At 47.0% G+C, this 27,154-nt stretch overlaps 1 protein-coding gene across 4 annotated transcripts in view; it reads left to right on the plus strand.

The window, feature by feature from the left end:
• Nucleotides 1-27,154, plus strand: part of TOX2 (TOX high mobility group box family member 2) — a 154,928-nt gene that overhangs the window by 90,828 nt on the left and 36,946 nt on the right. The window lies entirely within an intron of this gene.

Here is a 27,154-nt window from a genome sequence, read left to right on the forward strand (position 1 = left end):
CCAATCCCGTGTGACGGTGACCAGCCAAAGCCCCAAGTTCATAGACCCAATGCCCCGCGTCCTCTCCCCTGCTGGGAAAGCCACCAGTCTATCACCCCACGTCCCGCTGCCAGGCTGGCCCTGGCACCGTCAGGGGGAGAAGCAGGGATGCTCCAGGAAGGGAAAGCTGTCCTATTGATTTCGAGGGGAACAAGATCCCTCTTGCACTTGCAAACTCAAATTGCCTCTTGGCTTACGCCGTGGCAAGGGGATACCTCGCGAAGTTTCAAATGACTCTTCCGTAGGAATAAATAAGGCAGGGATAATGAGGTAAAGTGCAGCTTTGGGACGAAACTTCAGCGCTAATTAGACCTTACGACGCTTCTGCATCAGCAGCACCGAGGAAAGGTTGTGACTTGATTTTGACAGTGGTATTGAATTAATACTGTTCCTGTTTAATAATATTTTCCTCTTTAACGGATTTAGCCCTATGGTTAGTTTTCTACATTGTTTCTCTCTAAGATCATTGATTTTCACGGGTGCGGTTGGAAGGCATCGATATCAAGAGTTAATTTTACTTAAATAGCGTGCCTGGGAGTCTGCCACCGCGAGAGCTGGAGAACATTTGGTGTTGATTGCTTGAATAGATAACGGTCTGAAAGGTAGCGATATTTAAATATTTAAATGGAATATTATCTCTCAGTCTAGGAAAATCCAAGGCTTTCTAAAGTCGTGATGCATCTCCAAGTTTCATTGTTAGTGTGTTTAAGAAAAATATCATGTTCTGCCCATCAATATTGAACACAGGCATATTTCTATGGAATTAAATATTACTTAGGCCTCTTTTAGGTTCTTAGGTGATTAAAACATTCATTTCTGAGACAAAAAGAGTCAATTTCAGGTGAAATATTTTTCCTGGGTTTAATTTAAAGCACAGCCCCTTTGCCTGACCCCTATTTTCATAACACGATAATTTTATCCTGTGTTGATTGTCTCATTTTTGAGAGGCGATATTGCACTTATAAATCACTTTCTAAAATACCTAGAGAAAGAAGAATAGTGGGATTTATTAAGCAGCTTCTGTACGTCTGAAATAATTTATTTTGGAGTAGTCCTTGGGAAATGTTCTCTTTCTTACTTTATGGTACTGTTTTACAAATGCAGCATCGTGACAATAAATCAGGACTGAGCCAGAGGAGATAAGAAGGGGGCTTAGTGGGCTGTAAATGTAGAATAGAGAGATTAAGATTTGTTTGCCCCTTACCATGAAAATAAAAAATCCAGTGAACCCTGAATTTTCCAGCCGATAGTGAATTGAAACTGTTTAGTTTTGAGTGGAAACCCTTGGAGCTGTAATACGTCGTCAGAAGTCCCAGCAGCAAAGGAAGCGGATCGGGGAGTGAACTGTGGTGCGGTTTTAGGTCAAAATTAAATCCGGTCGTGCCCTCTTGTCAAAGACTTTTTTCCACTCTGCCAGACTTCTTCTGCTGAAAGGTAACACCTTCTAATCCCTTTTTTTTTTTTTTTTTTTGGATGCCTGAATCAAGTTCTACCTTACTCTGGCACCAGCCCATGATGGCAGCATTCACCCCGTAGCACATGTATGACTCTTGTTAGCGGCAATGGGAGCAATGCACGCACGAGGGCACAATAAAATCCCAGAGACAGGGCAGATTTTTAACCTCATTTGGTCCATACTTCCTGCCCCCGTGCCTGTTGAGTTGTAGCCCGCTCGCTGGTGGCCCCAAGTAGCCATCCGTGCTTTGGGCATCGCTGCGTGACGGCGCAGGGCGCGCAACGTGCTGCCGCCCTGCCCAAAAGTCGTCCCCTTCGGGTGGGTGTTTGCAGCAGAGCAAGGAAGGGGCTTGTTTGCTGACACTTCCCCAAAAGAGAGGATTTATCGTTGCGCGGGCGGCGGCGGGAAGCCGGCCTGGGAGTGATGCAGAGGCGGCGTGCCGAGGATTTGTCTTTGTTCCAGGACCGACGTTGCTCATGCAAATGCTGGAGCTGGGAGCCTCTCTCCTTGCTGCTACTCTGTAGTTCGTACTGGTTTTTTTTCATACACAGCTATTTCCTGCGTTGGCTGCCATGTTTTTGGGTTTTATGCAGTGACAAATGACACACGAGTCAAGGTAAAATGTTTAGACGTTGGTTAGACTTTTCCTCTAAAAACGTAGCTTGAGCCTTGGGATTTTTTTCAGGCATCCTCATGAAAAAATCTCCAGCTGCTGAAAAGACATGAGCTAGGGCTCGCTGAGAGCTATGGGACTGGTGTTTTCCTCTACAGCTCAGAACTGAATAAGGAAAATACAGGTGCAGGTTGCTGTCCCCTTTGGCGTGTCTTTTGTCCTGGGATGTCCCAGCATTATCCCTAGGTTGAATCCAGCCTCCCAGTGCCTCTGCAAGGGAGGAGGCTGGTGCTCTCATTATACATAGAATCATAGAATCATAGAATTGCTGAGGTTGGTACAGATAAATACCAAGTCAGAGCGGGTTTAAATCAGCACAGAAATTCCCATGGCAGGATGAGAGCTGGGGAGGGAAGGGGGGGTTGCTGTGCGCCAAACCCAACTGGGGCTCCAGCCCATCTGTGGGGTGTCAGGAGCTGGAGCCCCTCATTTGAGCAAAGGAGCTGTAACCTGATGGAGAAAAACCAAAGCCACTGTCACCTCTATATTTCCTTATCCCTTAATCATCATCATCCAGAGCACCCTCCGCATCAGTGGCCTCTGCTAAGCCAGGACATGCTTCTCTGTGCCCCGCGGACCAGCTCCACATTTCCATCACATGGGTCTTCACTGCTGTTTCTGTCACTTTATTTCATCATTATTATTATTATTGTTATTAAGTATTTATTTCCATCAGTTTTTAGAAGTCAAGGGAGTTTTCAAATGCGGAAGGTGGGATGCAGGGAGCTGGAGAGGAGAGAAGCAGGACAAGAGGTGGACAAGAGTAGGCAAAGAAGGGTTGTGGCTGCCCCATCCCTGGAGGGGTTCAAGGCCAGGTTGGACGGGGCTTGGAGCAACCTGGTCTAGCGGGAGGTGGCCCTGCCCGTGGCGGGGGGCTGGAACCAGGTGATCTTTAAGGTCCCTTCTAACTATAACCATTCTATGATTCTAAGATGTGATGTTAGGAAGGCCAATGGAACCAGGCGCAGGGAGGCTGGGGAGGAGCGGGGGCTGGTGCATTTGAGGAAGGCTTTTAATTTTTTCTGGGGGTGACAAGAAACAAAGGGGAAAATCTTAATACAGTGGGTTATTTTTTTCTACTGGCCTCTCTTTTGCTTTGGGAAAAGACGGGGGAAAGAGGAGGAATGGTAGAAAAGAAAGAAAATAGGAGAGATGTGATTTTCAATTGAGAAATGGGAATATCAAGGAAAAAATAATCAAAGAGGAAAAAAGATGTTTTCCTTGAAAAGAGAGCGACTTTGCCTGCTGTGAACATCCCAGCAGTGTTATGGTGTGGACGAGGGGATGCTGAGCCCGCCAGGGGTCCGCAGGGAGAGCTGCTGGGCTGGGACCTGGGGAAAGAGAGGGGAGGGGGCAGAGAAACGCCGTGAATCGGTGGCGATCGCCAGCAGGTGAAGGAGCTGCTGTGAATAAATGAGATTTCAGAAGGGAATTGGCAGAACATATTTGACAGAAACAAAGGGCGATCAAGGTCAGAGCCCAAGAATCTCCAACGCAGCACAAACGTATTTACATAAGTATTAGACAGCGGCTGAGCGCGCTGGGGGTATCTCTACTTACCGGGGGGGACGGTGCCCGGTACCTGGGTGCTGTGTGGGGCTGGGGGGACCATGAGCTCTGCCTGCCACCACTGCTCAGAAGCCCCAAAACTTTGTGCTCCTTCAAACCTGGTCAAAGGACGTTGCCATGCTGGGGCGTGCCGAAAAATCAGCTGCTTTTCCCCGTGGTGCGTGTTGTGGGGCTGCAGCCGCTCTCCCCCTTCCCTGCTCTGACATGGCCGGGCGAAAGACCGCAGCTGCTTCCTGCATGCAGCTCTGGAGTCCTCAGCACAGGAAGGACATGGACCTGTTGGAGCAGGGCCAGAGGAGGCCACAGAGATGCTGGGAGGGCTGGAGCCCCTCTGCTGTGAGGACAGGCTGAGAGAGCTGGGGGGGTTCAGCCTGGAGAAGAGAAGGCTCCGGGGAGACCTTAGAGCCCCTTCCAGTCCCTAAAGGGGCTCCAGGAGAGATGGGGAGGGACTCTGGATCACGGAGGGGAGCCATAGGATGAGGGGGAACAGTTTTAAACTGAAAGAGGGGAAATTTAGATGAGATATCAGGAAGAAATTCTTTGCTGTGAGGGTGGTGAGCCCCTGGCCCAGGTTGCCCAGAGAAGCTGTGGCTGCCCCATCGCTGGAGGTGTTGAAGGCCAGGTTGGACGGGGCTTGGAGCAACCTGGGGGGGTGGGACTGGATGATCTTTAACGTCTCTTCTAACCCGAAACATTCTAGGATTCTATGATTCTATGAAATTAGGGCAGTGCCATCTATTTTTGCATCATTTTGGACAAGTGGCAGCTGTTACGAGCAAACATCGGCTTTGTAGCAGGTATGTAGAGTTTGATTGGAGAGACTGGCAACTACGCCGGTGTCTGCATCTTCCTGGTGCTCCTCCTAATGAGAGAGCTTTGTGACTATTTTAAAGGCACTAACATTTCCTTGAGCCCAGTGGGATAACTTTTTTCTGCTCGCAGGAAGCTGGAGCATCAGCTCAAGTGAAAAAAAAGGCTGCAGCCACAGCCTGGAAGTTCTTCGTTTCAGTTCACTGAGTGAAAACAGATGATTTGAAAAATAGTAAAAATCTCCAGTGACGAAAAACACATTCATGGTGTAAAAATGGTAAATTTCCGTGGAAATTCCAGGACCTATGGAATGTCAAATTTCCATGGAAATTCCAGGACCTATGGAACCTGCTTATGCAGAGGGAAGAGACTAAAGGGGACAGAATTGTAGTAGCAAGGACGAGTGCAACCCTGAAATTCCTGAACAGTTTGTGGGTTGACTTTGCAACCTGAATAGCTGTTCCCCAATGCTACGGGGCTTTGCTGTGGGAGAGAGAGGAAAACAGTAAAATAGCTCAACGGTAACCTACCTGCCTGTCTTCCTCACGAGACACAGAATAAGTAGCCCCTTCCCAGAGCTGGGGTGTGCATGCTCGGGCTGTGGGGATGGCGTAGGGCTCCAAGGAGGAGCATCCTCTCTGGTGCCCACCAGAAGACCTCAAGGGAGGTCTTCCTGCAGGCAGGTTGCAAGAACAGCCCCCTCAGCCAGCTTTCTTGGCTCCGTAGGTTTCTCCCCAGCTCCCATCCTTCCCAAGACCACTGCTCCCCGTCAAACACAGAATTTCTTATTTACAGCCCGAGCTGGAGGCAGTGGGAATCATAGAATTGTCTAGGTTGGAAAGGACCTTCCAGATCATCAAGTCCAACCATCAACCTAACTCTGACAAAAACTGTCACTAATCTATACCATATCGCTAAGCACCACGTCTACCCGTCTTTTAAATACCTCCAGGGATGGTGCCTCAGCTGCTTCCCTGGGCAGCCTGTTCCAATGCTTGAGAACCCTTTCGGTGAAGAGATTTTTCCTAATGTCCAGCCTAAACCTCCCCGGCGCAGCTTGAGGCCATTTCCTTTTGTCCTATCGCCTGTTCCTTGGGAGAAGAGACCACCCCCCCCGGCTTCCCCCCCCTTTCAGGGAGTTGTGGAGAGCAATGAGGAAAGGCAGCAGTTTTCTCTGGGTGGCCCACCTGGGAAGGTGGTCAGGGTGCGGTGAGCAACACGGTTAGACGTGGCTGTACAGAGTCAGCAAGTGTGAAAAGTTTTCTGATAAAGGATATAAGAAAGAAACCGATTCGATGTTGACACAGAAACCCAGTAAGAATGCCAGTCTTTTATCTAAGTCGTTGGAAATGCATGATCCCAGTGGACGATACAGCTTACATGTAGGCGGTAAATACTTCCAATGCCTAAACGTTTCAATAATTTTAAACTACTGCCTGTTAAAATAAGTTATTTAAAGTAACCTGTATCCCCGTGCAACGTGCAGGCAGTGATGCCCTTTAGAGCAAGTTCGGGCTCATCGGAAGAGGCTTAATAAATAGACAAAGAAGCAGGAGCTGCAGTTGGGCGATGCTCAGCCGGCCCCGGCACACCGCAGGCTGGCAGCGCGTCACCGGCAGCAAAAACTTAGCGGAGTCCCCCGTGTTTCAGTCCGGGAGAAGTTCGCACTTGCAATTTTGTGTTGTTGTGTGCTTTAGGTTTGGACTAATTTGTCTTTCTGCTTATTAATGGTTCAGTATTTAAAAACTAAAGTCCCGAACGTGAGCCCTTGCTGGAAAATAGTAATAATAGAACCATACATAAAGGGTTCTTTGTATTAAACGGAGCCCTGTTTGCAATTCCCTGCTAGTGTTTTTCTCAGAGGCAATAAATGAAAGAAATATGTCTTTTTAAATTTTATAAAACTCAGAAAAATGGTTTTAAACAGCTTTTCTTCACCTCCTATAATTATTTATTTTCAAACAGTCCTTCAGGGTAATGTTCCGTTTTCTTATTTCACACTCCTTTTTCTCATAAATGAACCATCACTTCAATAAATCATTATGAAAACAGAGACTAACACAAACCCTGAAAGGTTGAAAGATTTATGTAACACATTTATGTTTTCCATTTTCTCATTCTGGTACTCCACTGCTAAAGCTAAGCTAATAAAAGCTGCTATTAATATTTCTTGTTGCCTAGCAACCGCAGAGAGGGAGTAATAGCTTTAGCTAGAAAAATAGATGACCGATAAGGAAAAATTCAATTCTTTTATTATCTCAAGGGAAAATGGGCTTTTACTGGAACATTATGATGTACGAGTGTGAAGTTGAATACAAAGGATATTTTTTCAGTTGTTTTTCTATTTTTAATGAACGTTATTTTACCTTCACAAACTCGTTTAAGGCATTTGCCCCACCTACTTGCGAGCTTAATTTAGCAACACCCACACATGCTTCTGGCTTTAAGTATCTGTTGGCATTTTCATTTGAAACCCCCCCCCCCCCTTCCCTCCGCGCCTCCCCCCGAGCTCTATCGCTTGGTCATAAAATTTCACTCCAGGTCGGAACCTGCGAGACAAGATTCCCAATCAAAGAGTAGATTGTTCTTGTATGTATTTAAAAACCTGCTTTTCTCAGAGGAAAGGGCACGTATGGATAGTTACTTTCTGAAGTTTCAGAACTGATGGCTGAGCTCGCTGCGTTCGGGGCCGGGGGGGGAGCAGGAATGCTGCTGCTCCTGCCTGTGCTCTCAGGGCTGGTGCCTGCAGGCAGGAGCGCAGGTCCCTATGGGAATACTCTTCTTCTGTGGAAAAGGTCCTCCCTGAGCTTCCCAGTCATCCCAAACACCACCACGAGCTCCCTGCAGAGCGGCAGCCCTTCTTTTCACATCGCTGGTGCAGATGAGTGGTCCCTGCCAAGTGCTGCCGGGAGAGAGTTGGGGTGATGGGAGTCACTGTCAGGTCCCAACTCTGTGACAGCAGCAGAGTATCCCCTGCTTGGTGCTTTATAAAGTGTGTGTTCTATCTGCAGACCTTCTTGGGGTTGTTCGGCCTGGGGAAGAGAAGGCTCCAGGGAGACCTTAGAGCCCCTTCCAGTCCCTAAAGGGGCTCCGGGAAAGAAGGGGAGGGACTCTGGATCAGGGAGGGGAGCCATAGGACAAGGGGGAATGGCTTCAAACTGGAAGAAAGGAGATTTAGATGAGATCTCAGGAAGAAATTCTTTGCTGTGAGGGTGGTGAGCCCCTGGCCCGGGTTGCCCAGAGAAGCTGTGGCTGCCCCATCCCTGGAGGGGTTCAAGGCCAGGTTGGACGGGGCTTGGAGCAGCCTGGTCTGGTGGGAGGTGTCCCTGCCCAGGGCAGGAGGTGGGACTAGGTGATCTTTAAGGTCCCTTCCAACTCAAGCCATTCTATGATTCTAACAGCCCGGATGCTCTGAGAAAAGAGGTTTGATTGCAGCCTCCAAATGTTACAGATGGCTGAAGGGCCTGGCTGATGGTCAGCATCTCTCAGGCCCAGTTTCCCTTTGACGTATCTGTATGGAGGTTGGCTCCAAGACCTGCGATACACAAAGGGCTTGGTGTTTCCTGGGAGGTGGCAAAGGTCTTCCTGAGCTTTGCAGGTTTCTGCCAGCCAGTGCCTGGGGGGATCCTGCCCACGCTATGACAAATTCCACCTGGCACCTCTCAAAGGATGAGTTCTGTGGGATTACTGCCTCCTCTAGAAGGTCTCACCCTTAGGAGATTTTCCTATAAATTACTTTTGCTCTTTATTATTGCATCACGATGATGATGATGGTTATTACAGTTCAATGCTGTGTATGTACATGTACAATTGTAATGTCATGTACATTATACGTACCTGGGCCAGGGTCACAGGTGCTTGACACGGTGCAAAACCTACGGGGAGGAGATACCCCTCCCTTGGAGAACTTACTACCTACAGAGGCAAGATAGAAAAATAATATCCAGGTGGAAAGTAATTGCCAGAGGTGCACAGGAGATCTGCTGCTCACACACCCTGTCGATTGCGCCTCTGGTCTAGGTTTTTTTTTCCCCATCCATCCTTCTTCATGCTGCAGCTGCTGCTACATGCTCGTGTCCACCCTTTTCTTTCTGTCCCATGACAAGGGGATGTAGGAAAGCATTAAAATGTGCTCCTACCTACAGCACCACATTGTACCGCCCTGGAAGGGTCTTGCACAGTGGGAGGCAACGCGTGTGTGTGTCGGTCTGGCTGTAGAAATGTCGGTGTCTCTCTTGGTTTTGTGCTGCAAACTGAGTCCTTATCTCCCCCTACTCATCGCTTGGCCGGAAAGACAGCAGGTCCCATCCCAACGTGGTCTCTGCGCTACGTGGCCATCTGGTTGTGCTGCACCTTTTAACTATTCCATAGAAATTCATCCTCCTAATCTTTCCTTTCCTCTCCTTTCAGTTGGCCACTATCTTTCTGATAAGCCGGTGGCTCCGGGGCAGTCCCACTAGTTAAAGAGTCGCCTTATCAGCCATAAAATAACCGTGCCGTAACCGCGGTTATCCCCTGAACAGATGTCAAGTGAGATGGTCCCTCTTGTTTGCACTGGGCTGCGCGTTGCCTGCCGTTAAGCATTTGCGGAAGAATTTGGTTGGCTTTTATGGCAATTTAAAATATTACCAATTGCATTTAAGTTTGCGTTTAAGCAAACTTCTTTGGCACAATAATCAGTGCTATAAATACGCAGTTGGTGTAACACCAATGAGGAGGCTCATTGTGAACAGCATGTATGTATTAGTAGTGTAATTAAAATATCAATTACGCCGTGTTGACAGTTTGCCAAGTAACTGGCTTTTGTGCACAGTAAACTTAATCACTCCAAAGTCTGCTCGCAAGACCTGATGCAATCTTGATGCTAAACTGGTACAACATAAAAACAGCATTTGCTAAAGCACAGCTTCGATATTACTTTGCGTAATGGTGCTGCACTCCATAGCTGGTATCATGTTCTGAAAATTATCTTTTAATGTACAATTTGTATTGCTGAGAAATGTCACTTACTTTGCAGAACGTCTCGCCAACATAAAACCTAAGATTTATTCCTGTCATTTTTTGTCTCCTATGCCATGTTGATAATAAGAAGTCTACTTTATGTGTGTAATGCTCATGTCAGTTTTGAAATTTGGGGTTTCATAAAAGACAGTAGTGTAAATAAAACATGATATAAATTAAAAATATAGTGGAAAATAAAATCTGTGAATTACAGTAGCAGATAAGATGAATACGGCATGAAGGAGGTTTTCAGAACAATGTCAAATAACTGGAGTAAATATGCTGAAGGTATGGGACGGATCTTTTTTAAGAACTGATGCTGATCTTAAAATGTGTTTGTCTGTGGTATGCAGACGGGTGGATGGATGCCTGTTACTGAGCCTAGTTTTAACCCTTTAGATTTAGGTTGTGTACTTCTGGAGGATGACGTTTTTTCCCCTTCTTAGCAAACAACCCCACTTCAACAGTTTTTCTGGGTGAGGTTAAAAACACATTGTGCTGCCATCAAAAGATCCAGCAAATGAGAATATGAAACCTTCATGTTTTGAAAAGCGAATTAGAGATTTGGAAGAGAGTTTCTTTGGAGTCTGGGATGTGGCTTTGGGGAAAGAGTGCCCCAACGTGGCCAGTTCTCCTCCTGGAGGATTTGGCCCCAGGAGATGGAGCCTGTGTGGGCTTTCCCCAGCCGCTCGGATTCTGGAGTACTTGTGGAACCATCTCTGCCATCTCCTTCCCTCTTATCACGTTTTGTAAAAATGTAGGAAATTGTGTCAAAAGTTAGCATTAGAAAAGATAAAAAGATTGAACAGCCAGAAGGTGTTGGAATTACCCTCGCCCATGCAAACTTCTCTGGGGCATTGCAAAGCGTCTTTGCCTTTAATTGCAGCATGAGATAATGTTGGACCGCCTTTGCTTAAAGGTTGGTGGTCTTTGGCACAAAGGTTCTGTTTGGACCTCAGAGACCCCAACCCTTTTGGGAACCATAAATAAATTTAACACTTTTTTTGTTTCCAGGGACTCTCTGCTAACCAAGAGTTTGCTTCACCAACAACCTAGGCTATACCTATGTACTGGCACTGCAAAAAGTTAATGTCAGAGCTGCAGTTTCTTACTTCTTCCCATGCCTCTTACTGGATGTGCTCAACCCTCTTGCAGCCGGTCAACCAGAATCTGCTTCCCCCCTCCCCAAAATACTGTCTTTGTACCTTATTTTGTGGATGTGGGTCAAGGGTGCAGGTTATCTGAGGACTTATTTTTGTTTGGGTCATGCATGGAAAAGTAGAGTAATTTCCAGGCAGCAATAATCCCCAAAGCACGTGTGTCTGTGCCTTGCCCCACGTCCCATTCCTGCTCACTGCCTGTCACTTCTGTCAGCGCGGGGGTGCAAAATAAAGCCGAGCTTTTATTGCCACCTCTCTGGGGTGACAGTAAGGTGGCTTTGGTGAAGAGACGGAATCATAGATCATAGAATGGTTTAGGTTGGAAGGGACCTCAAAGACCATCCAGTTCCAACCCCCTGCCCTGGGCAGGGACACCTCCCACCAGACCAGGCTGCTCCAAGCCCCGTCCAACCTGGTCTTGAACCCCTCCAGGGATGGGGCAGCCCCAGCTTCTCTGGGCAACCTGGGACAGGGGCTCACCACCCTCAGAGTGAAAAATTTCTTCTTGATATCTCATCTAAATCTCCCCTCTTTCAGTTTAAAACCATTACCCCTCATCCTATCACTACAGAGCTCCCTCCATCCCAGTGGGTGCTTGTGCCATATATTCCCCTCATTTGCCGTCCTTCCTGTCTGGTGCTACGCTCCCGCCTTCGCAATGTGCGCTCATTTCTGTGGGAATAACGAGGAGATGTGGTGGCCATGGGGCTGTGCCGTGTCAAAGAGCCTCCGAAAGGCAAGTGAAGGCTTTTAATTTGTGTCATAACCTCTGCTGCACTGTCAAGTCTTTACGCACCCACGTGCGTTTACATCTCACATCGTAATGCAACATAAAGTCTTTTTTGAAGTGCATCAGGCAGCTGTAAATAGAATAACTTTTGCCAGTTTTAATCAGCAGCAACTTTGGATGCAGGAAAAACTGTGTGTCGTCAGTTATCCCATGAAACTGGTATGTCTGGCAGCTCTTTGCCATCCATCTTACACGTTTTGATCAATGTTGCAACCCCTCTTTAATTGCCCTTATCCCTTAGATCAATCATATTTATCTCTTAGCTGTCGCTTGCCTCCTCTTTGCATGTTACCAGGTTGCGTTAACCCACTCCAGCAATTACTCCTCGCGCCGGATTTCCCTTGCGGACAAGGGGGGTCTGTGCAACTTTGAGGCTTGTTTCCAATCAACACACGTGCTGCGTTACGTGGCTTGCTTTCGGTTGCCTTTCCAGAAGTTTCATAGCCAAATGGTCCTGCGGTGGCTGGTTTTGGAGGCAGAGTTGGTGCCGTCGCCAGCACATGCCTGGGGCAGGAAAGCACAAAAGGATGGAAATTTCCACAGCTTTTGTTTCAGCCGGCGAGGTTATGATGACTATTCACTGCCGTAGGTGTGCGCACGTTGAGTAAGTCTTTTTTTATTATTTAAATGGGAGCCGGTTTTAGAGGCAAATAACAGAAAGTGCTTACAATAAAAATAATAGGCTGTAACAGGCTTTGTTATGCGATGAGGAGATCAAAGAGCTACATCAGCCACTCGGCTGATCGCTGGGAGTGAAGGGAGAAATGGTTTCTAATTGGTAGGTAAGATTTCCTCAGCCGGTAAATCTAAATGGTAATCCCAGCCTTTGCAGCGGAGTTTTCTCCTGCCTGCGGACTCGGTAGGGTTTGCTGTCAGCGTGAATGACGGTGGAGAGCAAAGACGAACACAAATGTGAATCTTGAGTCGGATTTCCCGGTCATTAACAAACACCCCAAATCTCTACCTGCCTTTTACTGGTGGGCTGGGTGCGGATCGGAGTAGGTCCAGCTGCCAAGTTCAGATTCCCCCTCCCCAGGAGACGGAAAGCGTTGAACCTGTAAAGCGCACCCTGAAAAACACAGCCCCCAGCAGCCCTCCCTTCTGCCTTGGTGGTACAGGCTGCAACACTTTACATCCCCATAGCCCAGAAAAATCAGAGTTACCATTTAAATGAAGAATGCTGCTTGAGTCCTGCCTCCGTGAAGAGGTGTGGGACGCAATGTCAAGAGAAATTATAATGATTGCTACAGATGCAGCTTGTCAGAGAAAGAGAAAAATGTTTCTGCATCTGATGCATGGCAGCGAGCCAGTTGGTAATGTTATATGTCTGAGTGTTTCACTTTGGCTCTGCTGGCTGGAAAGCATTCCTTAATGCTCCGCGTGGCTGTTCTATTTGTTTCCCAGCTCTGCAGAATCCCATTAGGAACCTTCTGTTTACACCATGGAAATCGTTTGGTCTCTCCAAAGGGCCGCGCAAGGGAGGGAGAAGTGTATTGCTGCAATTCTTCAACATCCATAGAAATTGCCAGCGTTATACTTCTCACTTATCTCTCTTGCAGTGGGCATTTCTCATTATGGATCGAGATGTCCTGTAAGCTGCAGTAGGCAGCTGTTAAACACCACGGTGTTGTGAGAGGGAGCAGGATCTGCTCCTCCTCCCCCGGCCGCGCAGCACTGAGGCAGGCACCCGGCAGAAAGGCAGCGATGAGGGTTTGCCTGAAGCCTGCTGCTTTTGCCTTGGTTGTGGCTTTGGAGTTGGAGTCCAAAGGCAGACACGTAATGGCCAACACGGGCAGCCCCAGGATGGGCATCGTGCCCTTGCATCTTGGGGCTGTCTTGGACACGGTTCCCCCCGCCGACCAATACCTCTCCTGTCGGCTTTCTGCAGAAATGATGGTTTGGTGGTTGGACTCGATGATCTTAAAGGTCCGCTCCCAACCTAGACAATTCTATGATTCTATGAAATTGGCAGCAGAGCAATCGGACATCACAGGGCGACTGGCAAGCTGGGAAGAACGTGCCTTCTCCTTGCATGTGGTGGATGAATTTGGGGTGATTTGAGGTGTTGCAGCAAGAAGAGGGAATAGCAAAGAGTGGCGTCAATCGAGGAGTGGCTGTCCTGACCCGGGAGATTTTCTGTAGAGGAGAAGCACATTTTGCCCATCTCTCCCATTCTTTATGATGTTGTTGTCTGGCTAAGAGGAGAAAAAGCACTGAGTAAAGCCCCATGCATATCATGATTTGTGGGGGTCTCTCAAGGTTTTGTTGTTGCCCCGGATGCTATGTTGTTTATGCTTTTTTATTAACAATGCTTGGTGTAGGCGGTGAGGAATATAATTGGAGGGTGACACAAAGAAACTGGACATATTGGGGACAGGAGAAAGGGAATGCAGAGAGATTTAAACATAGGAGGGAAATGGACTGCAGGGTTGCTGAGGCACTTGGTTCACTGTTGATAAATGTGAATTAGAGCGTGTTGGGGAGAAAAATATTCACTACTCATAAAGCTTGTGATGTTCTAAATTCACTTCCAGAAAGCACACAGGCTGCTCCCCCCAAAAAAAAACCCTGCGCAGGGACAAGGTGTTAGAAGACAGGAGAAATTCATGAGGGATTTTTGGAGAGTTGTGTATTGTGTACAGTGCTGGTCGGTCTGTCTCAGGCAAGAAGGAGAAAGAAAAAGAAAGAGGCACAGAAAACAGAAATAGAAATTATCATGGGCCTGAAAAGCTCCTCTACAACAGCCCATGGCAAGTTTAAGAAGGAGGTGAAGAAAATAACAGAAATTATAAAAGTGCATAGAACAAACAAGCCAGAGCAGCTAGATCAGGAATATCCCCTAACAAGGAAACTTCACAGGAATTGCGATTTGGAAGTTCAGAGCAATAAAAGGGAATACTTTTTTTCCACACACAGGCCGAGAAAAATTCTGGGACTTACTGCCCCAGAGAGGTGAAAGTGTTTACACGAAAAAGATATTTTTTAGATGTTTATGGAGGTAACAAAAAGATGGAGAGTTGCTGTAGTAAATGTTAAAATGCAGGTTGGTGGCGAGGAAGAGGTAATTGTTACATGTAATAAATCCAAAGCTAATTTCTAGGCAGAATTAGTCTGAAGCTGAGAAACACCAGGTCCCAACTCACCCATATCGTGTCTCGTTTGGGGTAAAATGTGGCGGAATCGAGCCATGTCTGCTTTGGGCCACTGGGAATACTTTACACCTACTGATTTTGCCGTAGACCATTGTTCAGAAAAAAAATAATGACTGAATCAATACTGACTCTGCTGTCCTCGCTATGTAGCAACGCGAGCCAGATCTGTGTCATCTCCCTTTGCACCCAAAGCCTGGATCCTCTTTACCTTGACAGAGTAGGGATGGACATTTTGGGCACATTCCCAAATTAAACCTCGCAGCATTAATAACTTCATATTACTTGAAACATTTTTTATGTGTCTCATCAGCATCATTTTCTCTAACGGAAAGAGAAGGTCTGTCCCATTCATCTTTTCCAGTTCATACCCATGCCAACCCATTGGGACAGACCGGCCTTTGCAAGCCACATCTCTGAAGGTGCATTTTTCATGTGCGCATGGTTTGCACGTGCAGAAATGGTGTTTGGAAGAACTGAGCTCCAGTTGTTATCACAACGCAGGTTTCATGTTCTTAGTGCAAACCATCCATCTGCTGTTGCCAATCCACCTGCTTTATCGCAGGAGGTTTCTGCCCAGTGCTGGAGACAATCCTGCGCACAGTTCCAAGTTTCTCCCTAGTTGGGCTTTTTCATGGCACGTTTCCAGTTCTATATCAGTTTTCTGTGTCTGTCCTAGAGACTCTCTGATTATTTCAGCCTGTGTTTTTTAGCAACAGTCTACAGACAGTTGGCCATCTGGTTAGCATTAATCTGAAGGAGGAGGTGGCATGCTTACCTGCAGTAAAATCACTTGCCTTTCAAGACCAGTCCTGTTAACTTTCATGTTCATGTTGAGCCAAATTGTGGACATCCAGTTCTGGCAAGAGGGAAAAAGAGGTAAGAATGGCATAGCTAGGACACATTCCCTTCCCAGCTGTCCCCTCCAAAACCCAAAGCTGGGATGAGCCACTGAAGTTGAGTTCTTGCTTTGATTTCTGTGTCTTGGCAGTCATGGTGAGACAAAGGTGCCTGCCTTCTCACCCAGCATGATGGGATGGGCCACCGCTCAGCCTCCACAGCCAGCTGGTTTTGATTTGGTTGGTAGTATTGGCCAAGTTCTCTCTTTTGGGAAATCTATTCCTTTTTTGAGCTTACATTTCATGATAGGATTTGTGGGTACCACGGCCTAGCTCCCCTTGCAACTGTCCCGTAAGAACATACATTTGGGTTCATTTCTCCTATAACAGAGATGAGGGTACAATCAGGCCTCTCTGAGGGATGTAGGCGGGCTGGAGGTCCATGTCCAGAGATGACCCACACTGTGGAGATCAGAGATGGTCTGGCCATTGAGCAGATCTTTGCTGGAGACCCAAGTGTCTTTATGGCCCTAGAAGTGACTACAGAGCTCTCACTGGGGTGTCTTAGATGCCAGGCAGCTATAACTGAAGAAGCAGTTTAAGTTTAATGCATCTGCACTGCAGAATGAAAGACAGATAGATCTGTACTTACGCGTCCTCCTATTCCCTCCATCCCATCAGCTCCCTGAAAGGACCACGCACTTCCTGCTCTGCTTTGTCCTCTTGTGGGGAATCCTTGCTTCTTTTGTCCTTTGCTGGCAGAAATTCAGCCCCTCCATAGTGGCCAGTAGATGCTCTACAGTATATGCTCTACAGGATCTACAGAGCGTCTAAGCAAGCCTTGCCCTGATGAATGAAATCCAAACAGTAGAGGCCAAGACAGAAATAAAAAGTTTTTTTTAATTCTTCCCCAAAAGCAAAGACTGAGCTGGTAGAGTCCTGGTTGCGCTAGGAACCCGTACACACTGTGTCAGGGAATTTGCAGGGTGGATTAGAGATCCCTGTCCCACCCGGGCTGATTTTGAACGTCCTTCTTTCATAATGTGGCAGCTGGTGCTCGGCCATGCTGTTTTACAAGGCAGATGCCCAATTCCTGAAAGGATGGAAGCCAAAGTTCAGCACAGAGTATTATGCCCTGACAAGGGTGTTGTATTAATGCCAAGTGGAAGAGCAATACCACTGCTGATTATGGGATGTGGACACGTGTAGCTAAGCAGCTCGGGTCTGTCAACATCTCCTCTGCTAACCCAGTGGATATTTGCTTTCCAGTAAAGGTCTGTAACATTGAGCTGGTTGTGGAAGGGACCCTCATGTGGAATAGTGCAAGATCCAGCAAGGGGGACTTTTAAAAGCAGTTTTTCTCTGGCTTCTCACAGTTGCAGAGCATTGATGTGACCTGGTAGAGCTTCCCTGATGCGAATTTCCAAAGAGTTTGAGGGGAAAAAAGCCTGAATCTGCTGGGATCAAACAGAACTGTGTTTCCAAGCTCCTTGCACGAGCAAGGACTGCTTTGCCTGTGCACGTCTGTGCACGCTGCTGTTGGGCACTAACTAAAGGTCTGCGCAGGAAAACTTATATCTGTGTCAGCCCCGCCTTTTGATTTTATGCTTTGGGTCTTATGCCTCAAAAATCCGGAACTAAATTGAGGCCCTTTTGAAAATCTCCTGATTTCCTGATCCATAATGGTTGATTGGAGCTAGAATTCTCCTGAGTGACAGTTTGCTTCATTCCCTCTTGCTTTGCTTTCTCACTGAAGTAGAAAAGTCATATACAGTACAATGAATTTAGTGCAGTCAGCAACAATTCAGCCATGCTGATTTATTTGAGCCATTCACTGAAAAGCACTGCACTTCTCTGGAAGTGCTAGTGCCCGTGAATTTCATGTTGATTTTTACTGTTGCCCATGAATGGTCAAAGGTTTTAGTTATTACAACCAGGTTTTTTACTCTCGTGTTCTCTGGGTGATGTGGAGCTCCATTATTCAGCTGTCCTTGGAGGAGGTGTGCGTGGAAGCGGAGATGGCTCTCCAGCCGGAGGGCGCTGTGAGGAGTCAGGAAGGGGCTTCTTGCAATAATTTTAAGTCATGTTCCACTGTATTTACATCTTTGCAGTGTTTCTGTTGGGTGGGACGTATGGCTAATGAATAGGTGTGAGGAAGCGGCCAGTAATATTTTTAACATCCAGTCAATCACTTGGCACACTGTGATGCCATGTACACCATGAATAATAATAGCTGGACTTCAGTTATAGCTTACGTTGAAGGTTTGCTGGGGAAAAATTAGATGAACAGCTACAATTATGGCTGTAGAAAGATGACTCCTTTGTAGTGCATAATCTACAGTAATTTAAAAAACATGGATCATTAAAATCAATACATGCTGCAACCGGACTTTATGAGCTCGATTCTCCCTTACACAAAGACGTGTCAGTTTGTCAAGAGCTGAGAGCCAAAGTTATGGAAAACAGCTCAAGGGAGGCTGGGCTTACCACTTCCTCCAAGAAACCTTTTCTAGTTCACTTCTTCCTTGTATTTATCACTGAATAGAAATGGAGGTATTTAACATGAGCAGAGTGGAATTCTCAGACACTTTGAATTTGGCATGAAAATAGTGTAGCCAACAGTGCCGCTAAGTAGACAAGACTTAAGCATGTGTCTGGGTTATGGGATTGTAAGGCTTGGCTCCATGAGCCCTTTCCTTTCAGGCCACTGCTGTGAAGTTCCCTGTTTTCTGGGGAATGGGAAGCTGGTCCTGCAGGATGGGGCTTTGATCAGCAAAGAAACATTGTGTGATAGCAGGAGTCCAAGGCACCTGAAATGGGGCAGCATGGAGTAGCAAGCGCTTTTGAGGTTAGCAGGGTTGGTGTTACTGAGAAGACATTGCCTTTGAGTTGACTGCTCTAAGCCTGCATACTACGGCATCTAAAGAGCCCACCATAGGGACAACTGAGGGCACCCAGTCACGGGACAAATAGACATTTAGGTGACTTCAAAGCCAAAAAGACCAACAACAAGAAGACAGAGAGAAGAAGGAGAAATCCCTATGCCTGATGGAGATTGGGCCAGAGGCATTGGGTATAGACAGTGCCCTTCTTGCTGGAGAGTCTGACAAAAGAGTTATGAAAAGTCCTTAAGAGATAGTAGTTTACAGAGTCGTTAGAAAAAAAAAAATATGTTTATGAAAAAACAGGTTTTCCGGCCAAAGATGAGAACAAGATTGCCAAGTGCAGGACAGGGTTAGTGTTGAGTCATGAGAATAAAAATACTAAGCTTTGAGCCTGGCCGTTTCATTAAAAACATAGCAAATATGGAAAATGCCTACACAATAAGCCAGCTTTGTGGAGTGATACCCAGGGTGGGAATCACTCACCATGCCTGAATTAGTCAACCAGGGTTCTTTGACAGTGAAGAGGCTCTTCTGGAGTGTGATTCATTGGACCTGTCTGAAATACCTACCTGGGGATGGAGCAAATGTCTCTGTAGGGATTTGAGGAGGACGAGATACCCAACTCAGATGCGTAAGTCCACATTTTAGGTCCACATTTGCATAGACGCTGGTTTTTCCAGCTATTCAGCAGAAAGGAACAGTTGCACATTGCAAGTAAAGGTTAATAAAATAATTCACATTCCGTCTTTGCAACACAGTGAAGAGACATTAGTAGACATGAACGTGATGAGGAGCAGCTAAATTTGGGAGTGAGATCCTGTTGTGGGCACCCAGTCCTGATCCTCAGTGGACAAGCCCCGATGCTGGGAGAAAGGAACATGGCAGCATTCCTGCTGGTATTGCAGGAAGGGACAGTCCTCGGTGAATCACCCCCCTGCCAAACTTGACTGCAAAGGGAGAACGACAGGAAAAGACCCTGCAGTTGTGCATCAAGGGAAGTTTCTTGTCTTCAGCTTGTGTTTCTGGAGGACTGAGGCAGCCAAGTGCCAGTCTGTACCACAGATGTACAGCCCTGGGTTAGCCGCGTAGGAGAACTGGGTGTTCACAGGGTGAGGGTAACCTCTGGTGACATACAAACAGGAGCTATGAATATACACAGCGTATATCCTGCCCTCCGGGACGCTCAGTGTAATCAAGGAATTTGGAAGATTGACAGAACATCCGATGCAAGTAGGTCCATTCACGTACAGCCATGGAGGAAATGGGGGACATCTTGAACTTTGCACCAACCCCAGGCAGATGAGAGAAAATTTTAAAAGGAAATGTTGGCACTTGCCCACAAAACCTGGTGTATGCCAAAATGACAAGAACCAAATTCTTCCGCAGGTTAGGAGTGTCTTTCCCGCTATCTCCTACATCTGCAGTCTGCCAAATTTCACTCTCTTAATGGACCATCCGTCCTGCCTCTGCAGACGCTGCTTCGGGGCTGGAGGAAGCCCTGGGAGCCATCAGTCTCATAGGGTCCACCAGGAGGGGAGATCCTGCAGGAGCACAAGGGGACACCAGTGATGATCCATCCCATTCAGGGTGCTGGATACTGGGATCTACCCACTGCGGAGCCTCAGGGCTCCGGAGAGAAGAGGCTTCAAGCTGAACAGAGTAAAGTGGCAGTTTCCAGATAATGTGAATGCAAATTGCAGGGCTGGGCGAATTATGGCAGAGTTTGTAGGAGCTCAGCCAACTCCCCCCTTCTCAGGGAGGCAGAACGGGCCCTGGATGTGGGAGCATAAAGGAAAATGTGTCTGAATCATGCATTGACATCACCGGGAGCTGCAGCTCTCCAACTCACGTCAGAGCTGAATTGATACGGTTACAGGAGGCTGCGTGGCTTTTAATATTCTGGGAGAGCTGCTACAGTGGCAGAAAAAATTATTCATGGATCAAAAAAAGAAAGGCATTAGCAGTACAAAGTGTCGTGATTGTCTCTGTTCTACCGCAAGGTTGAAACGATATGCCAGCTGCGGTACATGAGAAATAGCTTGAAGAAACAGCAACAAAAATGCACTGATTATTCTTGAAAGACCCTTGTAATTCAAGCCAAGGTATCGCTTACTAATTTATGGGGAAGTACAACGGGTGCCCAACCCTCCGCTGACTCACAGGCGGTTCATCTGGAACAACAGAGGAGCCCAACAGTCGCATGCTTTATGTCACTGGAAATAAAGGTTGAGGTGAACAGCAAACTGCCATCCACAAAGCCGTAATTAAGAGATGCCAAACCAGCTTTTTGTCCTAGAAGGGAGAGAAGAAAGGAATACAAAGTTCACGGAGGAGACGGTGGTTCCTGCCGTGCGCACAGGGGAAGAGGGGAGCGAATACTTTTCCCGTGAGGAAGCAAATTCAGATACCAACAAGCAAATGCCACGCTGAATGTTGGGTCCTGTGGTGGAAGCACAGTGTTGAAAAAGGAGCAGATACAAAATCACCTTAATGCCTTTTACCAGGATCTGTTCAATGTTGAGTGTTAGATTTTAGCAAGGTGAGTATTGCCAGTGAAGCCATGGGTGGTTGGGTAGAAGAAAGACAAAATATGTATAAAATAGCTGTAGGTGTCTGCTTGAGGGACTGTGAATGCCTTTCGGGGTTACAAAAATCTGAATAGATTGCGATAGGAGAAGGATGTAAGGAAGTTACTTTCCTTGACGCTAAAATCCTTCAAATGACCCCACGCCAACTAAAACGTGTTGACACAGTAATAACTTTATAATAATGTTGTTTCATTGAACTTCTGCACTTTTGAAGTTGTTCACTCAGCTGATCCATTTGTAATTAGCGTTTAAACACCTTGTGAATATTCATTAGCTTTGCCACCCCTCCTCGCTGAAGACCGTGGCTCTTGGTACCCAGGAGTTACCAGGGGACCCTCGTCCCAGCTCTCCCTGCGGTGTTCTGTTCACCTGGGGACACCAGAACCTCGGGGCGGCTGGTGGTCACATCGGCAACCAGCAAAATCCCCTGCTGGGATAAACTGCTTGGCCTTTGGTCTCTTCGTTCGTCCACTCGCTCATAAGATTACCCCATGCAACAGAGGGACAGCGATGTTATCCCCTAAATAAGCAGGCAGACTGTGTCGTGTACGTGAGAACGTCCTGGCTGGGTGTTTGCTCAAAAAAAAAAAAAAACAAAAAAACAAAAAAAACCAAACCCACGAACGTATTTTTCTGCAAATAAAGCAATGGCTGCAAAAGCTGTTATTTCTCACGCAGCAGCTCCGATCCGCGCGGGTGAAGGTCAGTGCCAGGAGGGTGCATTCGAGCGCCAGGGATTTCCCTGAGCCTTCCCGCATTGCTGGGGATGCTTCGCAGCCCCGTGTGGGGCTGAGTCTCTGCTACCGAGTCTCTGCGACCTTCGGTCTCACGTCACCGACCCTGTTTGCGAGGGTGGCAGTTGTGGGGGGGGAAGTATTTTAATTTCTGAATGAGGCCAATGCTCGGTGGTGCTGCTGACAAGCCGCAGACGCGGAGTCCCACGGCGCCGTTTTTACAGTCTCTTCTCAGAGCGGGACCTTGCTTTCAAATGAAAAAGTTCAGTCTTAAAATAGAAAACCACACTGAATTATACAGCCACTTGATAATTATTTTTTAGTGCTGCTGCTAAAAATGCCCCATTAAAAGACTATAAGTCATCACAGCGCGCTGTCAGGCTACCACACACGGGGATTTTTATTTCCAGCTGCGTTTTATTTCCTAATTTTGGTGGCCCAAGGCCTTGAGATCAGAGAGTAAATATTTACATCTCTCTCTCTATTTGTCTCTCTCTTTATCTCCTGCATGGGGGGAGCAGAGCATGGCGGGGGAGATGCCAGCCCGGCGGTGGTCCCCGGGCGCTGAGGGGTGACCCAGGAGCATCACCTGGGGACACCGCAAGGGTGTCACCCTGGGATTTGGCCGGGGGGCAGTTTGGAAAGCTGCGGTGCCAAAGCCACGGCGTGGGTAGATGTGCCAGGCTTTGAAAACCTGCCAGTCCGCCTGTTCGGAGGCAAACAGGAGGGAAAGGATAACCGCCCGATATTAATTATGACTTTTGAAGCTTTGCCTAATTACATTGTCTCTCTTAAGACAACGACACAAATATTTATGAGTGGGACTTTTTATTCTCATTGTAATCAGTGACATAAATAGGTAACACCTTTATAAAGAGTTAATAAAAATGTGTCAACACAGGCTCAAGCACAAACTATCGAGCAGTGTGCAGTAAAACATTCCAGTGTTTATTGTATTAATTGAATATTCATGAGATGCCAATTTAAATTACAGTTCACAACTGTTGCTGTGTCTAATGAATAATTTAAACAAGTGTGGCCAAAGAGATTTCAACGCTGCATTAGCAAACTGCAAGGGATTAAGCAACAGAGAATTTATAATTAGCTTTGTATATCCTATAATAAATTCATTGGAAAGATGGTTTTAATTATCCCACATGTTAATTCAGAATTCAGTGCATTAATTTTCAATCGAAAAGTAACCCTTTCTTCCCGGACAATATATTTGTCTCTTCTTCATCTTCTGCACCTCAGGAATGGGAAATTGCAAGAGAGGAATGGTCCGATCTTTGCAAACCTCATCCATCGTGACACAGCGTTTATATCTGCCCGTCTCAGGTCTGCAGTAATTGCTTTGTTGCATTTCCAGCTGAGAGAAGTGGTGAGGTCAAATCCCGTCTTACAAGTCCGGATCCCAGAATCCTGCTGTAGCATCTCCCAGGTCTATCCGCTATGGCACGTCCTCTTTGATTCACTTCTGGCTACTCAGGAAATATCGTCTATTCCTGGGAAGCAAGGCTGCAAAAGTGATAAAAGTTTTTGGCAGTCGTCTCCTATAAGCAGCTTTAAGTTTTTGCTTAAAAAACAAGGATGCGCGTAAATAGCAGCCTAAACCCCAAAGTTTGAGCTGAGATTGCTGCATTTTTTTCGAGCAGGTCAGGAATAGTTTTTTTCTCCATTTGGCGTGTTTGTGTCCCTGTCTCTTGCCCCTCTCCCGGGCGAGGGGGACGGGCTGTGCTGAGCTGTCCTGGCTTTACCCTCCATGGCTGCTGCTGGCGGTAAAAAGGGGACAGCGATGTCCTCAGCAGCTGGGAGAGCTGTCCTCATCGATGGTGAGCCCCTGTGGAGGTGCTAAGACCCTATATTGTCTTTGAATTTCTCCTCCACCTGCTCCCATAACCTACCGGGCTCTAAAGCTCGTTTGTACGTATAACAGGCAGCCGTAGCTCTTGAAGAACATGAATGCTTGTGCTGAAACTTCCTGGACAGAAAAAAAACTGGGCAGTATTCCAGGGAACGCAAATCCTTCCACCTACGTGAAGCCGCCCATGCTCAAAGCTTGGCTGGGAAACTCAGGAGGTGTCTTTGGGTGCGCGTCGGGGAGGAAAGCGCTTCCATTCCAGGTGGTTTTGTTTAATTCCAGGTCAGCAGGTTAATGAGATCTCTGGGATATGCAATTTGATCTGGAATGTAAACACTCGCTTGGCATGTGTCCTTGATGTCTGATCAGATGGAAATGCAAATGCGGCGCTGAGCGTGGCACGCCATCCAAAATGTTTTGGTGACACAATGTGTAAGACAAAATAGCGATCACTTCCTTAAAGAGCCTAATTGAAATGTTTTCCGTTGCCTTTGAGCCCTGCCATGTCTATCAAACCAACAGCTCGGCACTGAGGGTAATGTGCCGGGTGCCGGGGTGGAAGCTCCTTCGGCTCCCTCGGGAGCACCGAAACCCAGGGCTGTCCCAGCACGGCAGAGGCAGCGGTGAGACTTCCACCAAGACCTTAATTGCTGGTTTAATGCCTCTGTCTTTTGGGTGAGTGGAGTTATTTAAGTTGATAAATGGATAGCATCGCTGTAATGCAGTATGTTGTCGTTTACACTTATTGATTGAACCTCGGGACTCAATTGATCAAGCTCCCCAGTGCCAGCGTGTAATCCCAGTGGAAAAAATCAAACCTTTAATGGGGTCATGCCTTACTCTTGGTTTTCCACTTGGAGTTATACATTTTGGAAGGGCAGGAAGTGGTTTTGATGGCCTTAATCCCCGCTGATACCTGGGTTAAATAAAGACTGGCAGTAGGAACGCTTGTTACTGTGGCAGTCCAGTCTTGGGCAGACCCAACCCTCATTTAATATGGCATATTTCACCTCCAGGAATTGAATGTCTTAATGTTAGAAGTAAAGAAAGGAATCTCTCAGGTGTCTGTTATCCGTCATGAGGAAGCCCAAGAGGAGAGAGATGCTCCTGGACTGACTATTCTTACACCAGTCCTCCTTAATACACTACAGCTAATCCAATAAACCCCGTGGCACAACGCAGGCAGCGCAGCGGCTCGGGTTAACGTGGTTGCTAGAACCTAAGTAAGGGCTTCCTGAAGTTGTGTGCCTTTAATCCTGCATTTATTGTAGGTTTTTGCGTGTCTGCAATTTGTGTTGGAATAGCGTCTGCAGTTACAGTAGCTAGTTAAGAAACGAGAAGGGTTTGTCGTCGCTGGGAGTCAGAACAGAAGTTACGGCATCTGGCTCTTGTGGCAGGAGTCGGTGCTCCAGTGTCTCTTCTGCAATTAGTTTTGTATGTACAGAGTCACTTGGGCTTTTCACACTTATTTTGAAAGCGTTCAGCATTTGCTATAATTAAAGACGAGAAGATAATAGACTGTGCCTTCTGTTAACAGTTTACGTGATGCAGCAAAGTCATCGCACACCTCGCAGCTCTCGGAGGTTCCCTCTGCAGAGCAGGGAAATGCCGCGATCATCGTTTCGCGGGTGAGGAGCCGGTGTGCGGGAGGTTCCTTTCCCTGTCTGAGATTGCTTTGGTGGAGCTGGGTTTTGAAATAATTTCCCAACAAATATTCAGCCACAGAACCAGCTTTCTTCCCTGGCTCCTTGCGTTCCCAGTAATAAGAGACTCTTATGAAACACTTATTACAAACTAACACAATAATCCCGGCAATATCTGGCCACAGAGGGATGCCGAGTTGGGGGCAAGAAGGAGGCAGTTCATTGCAGACGTGTGAAAGAAGTGATACGGTTTGTGTGCGGATGTGATATCAACACTGGGGGATTCAACTCTTTCTCATACCACAGGCATTTCTTATAGTACTAGAAAAGTGGGCTGTTAAACTTTGCAATAAAAAAAAAAACCAAGCTTTTTAAAAGTCACGCACAGAGTTTAATCCCGCAGAGATGATTTTTCTGTGTAGTTTCCCCATTTTCCTGATGTGTTCTAAAATTACTTTTTTCTTCTTTCTTCTTCTCCTTCTTCTTCTTCTTCTTTTTTAATGCTCCATGCAATAAAACTTGGAGGCCCGTCATTACTTTTGAGTCTCTATTGCTTTATGTGAATGCAATATCTGAAATGTCTGAGGAAGAGCCAAGAGTGGCATAAAGCAAAGAGAACCGGACTGTGAGGAAAGGCTTCAATAAACTGCAAGAGCTCACGGGGAGGGGCCAGTAAATACCGCGGGAGATGATGGGGCCAGTGTGGCTGCAGGTCCAGGCCATGGGTGGGAGGGTGGATGGAGGAGTGTGGTGTACAGCAGTAGGTGAACCAGCAGTGGAAAGTCCCGTAGAAGCTGGAGGTGCTCTTGCCAGCATTAATTTTTATCCTCCAACTACCCTGAGAAGCAAACACCAGGATTTACACAGTCCCCACATTGCCCAGCATCTTCTCCATCAAAGATCTCCGTTTGGCTCATTTTTTCATTTTTTGGTTTGGGCATTGTCCTTCATTGCGTAGGGAATGGAATTGGATGTCAAAACCATTGTGTTTTCTGAGAAATTGAATTTTTCCTTTCCGGCCAGCCCGCCGGCCTTGCTGGGAGTCCCAGGAGTGCCAAAGTGTTTGTGGGAGCAGAGCCCATGGAGGAGGGCTTCTGTCCATCCCAGCACTTCCAAATCTTGTAAAAAAGGAGGCTGAGCTGTAACTCAAGATGTTAAACATATAATAACATCAAGGAGCTGGTAAACCCACCAGGAAACGCAAATTCCCCCAAGGAGTCTCTGTAGAGATGGAGACGTGAAGCAAAAAACTTTCTGTCTCTAGTATTTTCCTGCTTTCCCTTGTTTTTTATCCCTAAGGTTATGTGCATGAAACCAGATCTCTGCTTCCCAAGAATCCCTTTGAGTGTCTCAAATCCTTTCTTTGACCCATGGGATGACTTCGCTGGGTGGGTGATTGTCCCCTGGAGCACGATGGATCCCCACAGATCAGGGTCAGATCCACATTTCAGAGGGGACCTGGGAAGTGTGGCCCAGGGACCACTTGTAGCACCGCATAACGTGTGGTCTCTCATCCCAGCCCTGGGAAGCGCACAGCAAGTCCCACTATACAGATACTTATTTTCATAAAAGGTTTTAACACTGGCTTGTGAATCCACCTCCCCACCAGTAGCATTGGGATTAAAAAGTGAAAGCCAAAACTTAGAGAAAATCTGATGTATAAACAGGTCTGATGCTGAAAAGATCGTTCCCCTTGCGTCCCACGGGGATAGCTTTGCCTCACCATTAGACCATATAATGCAACAAAAATACTCCCTGAGACAGTTTGTCTGCTTCTCCATCCATGCCAAGTGCAGAGACCGAAATCTGGAGTAGGAGATCGTTCTGGGTGGGCTTCAGGGCCAGTGTGGACCCTTCCCAGCTCCCAGGACCATCTTGGCACCCTTCGTCCCTACCCCTCCACGCCTGCAGGTATTTCTCATCTACCCCTTTGCTTCTTTTCCCTTACGTAGCCGGT

Source organism: Rissa tridactyla, chromosome 12, assembly GCF_028500815.1.
Source record: "Rissa tridactyla isolate bRisTri1 chromosome 12, bRisTri1.patW.cur.20221130, whole genome shotgun sequence".
In the NCBI taxonomy this organism is placed as follows: Eukaryota; Metazoa; Chordata; class Aves; order Charadriiformes; family Laridae; genus Rissa; species Rissa tridactyla.